Source organism: Panthera pardus, unplaced genomic scaffold, assembly GCF_024362965.1.
Source record: "Panthera pardus isolate Hobbes unplaced genomic scaffold, ASM2436296v1 HiC_scaffold_13, whole genome shotgun sequence".
NCBI classification, from domain to species: domain Eukaryota; kingdom Metazoa; phylum Chordata; class Mammalia; order Carnivora; family Felidae; genus Panthera; species Panthera pardus.
In genome coordinates, this window is record NW_026526688.1 from 38,122,538 (window position 1) to 38,128,821 (window position 6,284).

Sequence of the window (6,284 nt, forward strand, 5' to 3'; positions counted from 1 at the left end):
ATAGTGATTGCATTAACAAGAGTAAAAAATGGTCAGATTCTGGATATACTTTGAAACAGAGTTGGTAGGATTTCTTGACTTATTAACTGTATCTGTGGGGGAAAAAAAAGGATTCAAGATTAAATTCTAAGGTGTTCTTTCTGAAGAACAGGAGGAAGGACTTTGCCATTAACTAGGTGTGAAAAAATAGGAAATTAGTAGGTTTTATAATCAGTAGTTATGTTTTTAACATGTTAGATTTTAAATGCCTATTAGAAAGCCAAGTGGAGACATTTATTTATTTTTAACTTTATTAAGGAATAATTGACAAATATATATCTTTAAAGTCTGCAATGTGATAATTTGATGTACATATACATTATAGAATAATTACCAAGATCAAGATAATTAACACACCATCACCTCAAACAGATAACACAGTTAACTCTGTGTGTGTGTGTATGTGTGTGTTGAGAATGCTTAAGATGTACTGTCAGCAACTTTCAAGTACATAATACCATATTTTTAACTATAGTCACTATGCTGTGTACTAGATTCCTAGAACTTCTTATAATTGAGTTTCCAACTGAAGATTTTTAAATTTTTTTTAATGTTTATTTATTTTTGAGAGAGAGAGAAAGCATGAGCAGGGGAGGGGCAGAAAGAGAGAGGGAGACACAGAATCTGAAGCAGGCTCCACGCTCTTGAGCTTTCAGCACAGAGCCTGACACAGGGCTTGAACTCACAGACCATGAAATCATGACCTGAGCTGAAGTCAGAAGCTTAACCAAATGAGCTACCCAGGTGCTCCCCCCGCCTACCCCCCTACCCCCCCTCCGCCCCCCGCCAACTGGAGATATTTAATTAGCAATTGGGTATATGCAAGTCTGGAATTTAGAAAAGAGATATAGGTTGAAGATATAAGTTTTGGATTCATCATCAGACACATGGTGATTAAAGTTATGGAACTAAATTAGGATCACTTTGAAGAAAGGGCTGAGGACTGAACACTGGCACACTCAAACTTACAAAGGTAAGGAAGATGAGCAGGAACAATCTCATTGAGGAAATTGAGAATGAGTAGATAATTAGAGAGGAGGATAATAAATAGTTCCAGAGATTAATGAAAGTGTTTCAAGGAAAGAGCAACTAGATGGATCAAATTATGCTGGGAAATCAAGTAAGAAAGAGGAGAGTTACTATTGGGCATAGCATAATGGTAATCTTAATAAGAGTAAGGTTGGTAGAATAAAAGTGACATTTTGATTAGACTTTGAAAAAGGAAAGGGGGAGTAGAAAAAGTGAGTAAAGACAAATCAGACAGTTTTGCCTTAAAGGAAGACATAGAAATAGAGGTGGATTGGGATCAAAGAAAGTTTGTTTTGTTTTTAAGCAGAAACTTTTATAGTTTGCTTTTGTGCTGACAAAATGATTTAGCAGAGAAGCAAAAACTGAGGGGCAGAAAACAACAGGGACAACATTAGAGCAATGTCTGGGTAGGAGATACACAGGAATATACAATGAATATACACAGGAGATACAATGCAGGAATTGGCCTTAGATAGGGATAGGGAAAACATCTTATATCAGGAGAGAAAGCAGAGTACATGGATATAGTAGCAGGGAGATTGGTAGATTGAGGAGTGGAATACATGGAAGTTCTCCTTATGACTGCATCTGTATCTTCAGTAAAATAAGAAGCTAAGCCATCGTCTGTGAGTGAAAAGAAGTGAGGAGCTATTGAGGGTTGAGATGAAATAATCATCTGGGAGAGTAAAAGAATGTTTGTAAACGTAGTAGAATTACTGAGCAGTCATAAGGGACATTTTAAATGACATGGTGACAAATTTAAAGTGAGATAGTGACCAGAGATGTGTGTGTGTGTGTGTGTGTCTATGTGTGCCTGCACACATGCACTCTCATGTACATATTTGTGTGTTTCCAGTCACACTCTGCTGTTCAGATGCAGTCATTGAGAAAGTGATAATTTGGATTTATTCAGGGTTTGCATTTTGTTGTAGGAAGTTCAATTCAGGGACAGAATGGCAAGGACCTTGGAAGTTTGGGTAGTAGAGCAAAAGTGACCTTGGGCCTTAAAATCTGAGTAAGGATCAAAGTGAGAATGTGTAAGGAAGCAAGAGATGGATAAATCAATGAACTGGAGGTTCAAAAACATTTGAGGAATTGTTGGGGTGGGAACAGTAGATTGATTAGATAGAAAGACAGGAATTAGTGGTCAAAGAGGGGAGAACTTGAAATGGAATATACAATCACTAATTAACATCCTGTCATTATAGATTAATTTGAAATTACCAGAATTTTAGATAAATGAAATAATACAGTATGTACTCTTACCTGGCTTCTTTCACACAGCCATAATTATTTTCAGATTCATTCATGTTTTTGAGTGTATAAGTAGTTCACAATTTTTTTTTTACACATTCACATGTTGATAGTTACTGGGCAGCTTCCAGTTTCCAGCTAGTACATATAAATCTGTTAAGAACATTCCTATCAAGTCTGTATGAGCATATGCTCTCATTTGTCTTTAGTAAATTCCTAGGAGTAGATAGGCTGAACTATATGGTAGGCATTTGTTTAGCTTTTTAAGAATTTGCAAAATTGTTTTCCAGCATCCATCTGTTTCCTTCTGTTTTCCAAAAGTCTTTCCCTAATGAACAAAAGAGAGGTTATGTCTGGAACATTTGTAACTATCTGTCTCTAAATATCTTAGGAGGTTACAGATTTTATAAAACCATACTTATTTTAGTTTAAGGTAACTATGAAAGCAAAATATATGACCCATATCACTTAATTTTTTAATTTTAAATTTTTTAAATGAAAGATCAATACAACTGACAAACCTCTACAAAAACTGACAAAGAAAAGAAGACACAACTAGAAATATCAGAAATGAAACAGAAAATATCACTAAGGACATAAAAGATATCAAAAGAATAATAAATACTATAAGTAACATGAAACACAATATTTTTATTGAATTACAGTTGACATGCAATGTTACATTAGTTTCAGGTGTACAGCATAGTGATTGGACAAGCATATGTATTATACTATGTTCACCATCAATGTAGTGACCATCAGTTACCATGCAACACTAGTACGATACCAATGACTATATTCTCTGTGCTGTACCTTTTATTCCCCTGACTTTATTTCATAAGTGGAAGTCTATACTTCCAGTTTCCCTTCACCTACTTTGTTTATCTCTCCATCCTCCTCCCCTCTGGCAACAATCAATCTGTTCTCTGTATTTATGAATAAGTTTCTACTTTTTGTTTGTTTATTCATTTGTTTTGGTTTTAGATTCTGGATATATGTGAATCATATGGTATTTGTCTTTCTCTATCTGACTTACTTCACTTAGCACAATATGCTTAGTCCATCCATATGGTTGCAAACAGCAAGATCTCATCCTTTTTATGGTTTCCATTGTGTGTGTGTGTGTGTGTCTGTGTACACTCTCTCTCTCTCTCTCTCTCTCTCTCTCTATATATATATATATACACATATATACTATATGTATACATATATAGTATATGTATACTATATGTATACATATATATATACACATATATAATATATGTATACATATATAGTATATATGTGTATATATATATATATATATATACATATAGTATATATGTATATATATAGTATAGTATAGTATATATATATATAGTATAGTATACATATAGTATATATATAGTATATAGTATATATATACTATATACTATATATATAGTATATATAGTATATATACATATAGATATATATATGGTAGATATATATGGTTGTGTATATATAGTATACATATATGGTGTGTGTGTGTGTGAATATATATATATATATCTTCTTTATGCATACACACACACACATATATGTGTATATATATATATATATATATACACATTTTATTTATCCATTTATTTATTGGTAGGCACATGGGCTGCTTCCATATCTTGGCTATTGTAAATAATGTTGCAATGGCATAGAGGTGAATATATCTTTTCAAATTAGTGTTTTTGGCTTTTTTGGATAAATACCCATTTGGGGTACCATTGGATCATATGGTATTTCTATATTTATTATTTTGAGGACTCTCCATACTGCTTTCCACAGTGGCTGTACCAACTTATATTCCCACTAAGAATGCACGAAGCTTCATTTCTCTCTAAATCCTCACCAACACTTGTTTTTCCTGTCTGTTTAATTCTAGCCATTCTGACAGGTGATATCTCACTGTGGTTTTGATTTGCACTTTCCTGATGATTAGTGGTGTTCATCTTTTCATGTGTCTGTTGGCCATATGTATGTCTTCCAAGTTTATTCTTGTGGCTGCTGAGAAGAGGTGTTAGTCTTTCACTACAATAGGCTTCTCCATAGGGACACTCACAACATGGTTTCCCCCAGAGTGAGTGACCCAAGAGCAGAGAGAGCACGAGAGAACCAAAACAGAGCTTGTGCTTTTATAGCCATCACTTTTAGAAATGACGTAACTTTTCCAACTGTTACTGTTCACATAGGTCAATGTGGGAGGTGACTACCCAAGGATGGGACTATCAAAGTGTGGGAATTTGGGGGGCTAATTTAATGGCCAATTGCTACACTATTCCAGTTGTTCTATATATGTGTTTGATCTGCAGACACATAGTTCTATGTGTACAATACTGTGATAACAAAATAAAGAATTGAGGTGTAATTAACTACTGGTATCCATGGTAGAGAGTGTACTTAGTGGGAAGCTTCACCATTACATGCATGCTGTGTCAATAGTCACAAAAGGTGTGATGGGATTAATGTAAATCCATCTTATCCTAGTAGAAGTCCTAGAATGTATCTTCTAATGGTGAATTAACTGTGCTTTGTATATGAGGCAAATTTAAACCTAAGCACATATTTTTAATGTATTTGGGAGGCCAGATAATGTAAACATAAGTTATTAACCAGTAAAAATCCATTCTAGTTTCATGTGTGTATACTTGCAGTATAACATCAGGCAAATCACTTAACCTCTCTGAGCTGATTATATCAACCAAAAAATGAGAATATTGTATTAAGTGATTTCTAAAAAGATGCTACCTGTAAAAATGTGTATTTGATGACATTCTAAATATAGGAAATTCCCAATAAGATTCATTTAGAAGATGGTTATCTTTATGATAGCATTTCTACAGTATGATCAATGCATCATAAATGGGCCCATTTATGTCTAACTGAATCAGGGCTAAAATAAAACATCTTTAATAGAACAAGGATATGGCAGTGTTTACTTATAACAAACTGCCATGTGTTGGGCCTTTGGATAAACAAGGCTGGTGTTAGAGGATACTAGATAAACACTGCAGATTCCTTCTGTAAGGGCAAGAGGGGAGTGCCCCTAAATTATAGTTTTCATAGGTTATATATGTAAAGTGGTTGTGTCTATCCCCACAGTTCTATGCATATACATTTTTAAGACCTTTATTGAGGCATGCTATAAAAGTCACCTACTTTAAGTGTATAATATAATATTTTTTAGTGAAGTACAGAGTTGTGCACTCATCACCACCATCTAATTTTCATCATCCCAAAAAAGATCCTTTATATCCATTTGTAGTCAATTGTTCTTCTAACTCCCATTCCCAAGCAACAGCTAAATCTACTTTTTGTCTCTATAAATTTGCCTTTTCTGGATTTCATACAAATGAAATCATACAATATGGAGTCTTTCGTATCTGGTCCTTTCATACAGCAAAAGTGTTTGAGATGCACCCAATTTGTAGCAGATATCAGCAGTTTGTTCTTTTACTTTTCAACAATATTCCTTTGTATAAACATACCACATTTTCTTTATGTCTTCTCCCATTGATGGATGTTTGGGTTCCTTCCCATTTGGAGCTCTTATGAATAATGCTGCTATGAATATTTTGTGTTAAAGCTTTGTGTACATATGGTTCACTCCTCTTGGGTGTATACCTAGTAGTGGGATCAGTGGATCATATGGGTTAAACTCTATAATTAATTTTTCAAAACACTGCCAAACTATTTTCCACATGGCCACACCACTTTACATTCCCCTCAACAATATATGCAGGCTTACATTTCTCCGCAGCCTCACCAACTCTTGTTATTATTTGTCTTTTGGGTTATATCAATATGCATTGATGGGCTGTAAGCAAAACTTAAACTGGAGAGTCTCTTCCTGTCAGGGAGACCCCAATCCAGAAGGTCTTATGCCTAACTAACCATGAAATTTTGGGTCAGTGGCCAATGAAACAATTGTTTTCTAGATTAAATTCTTC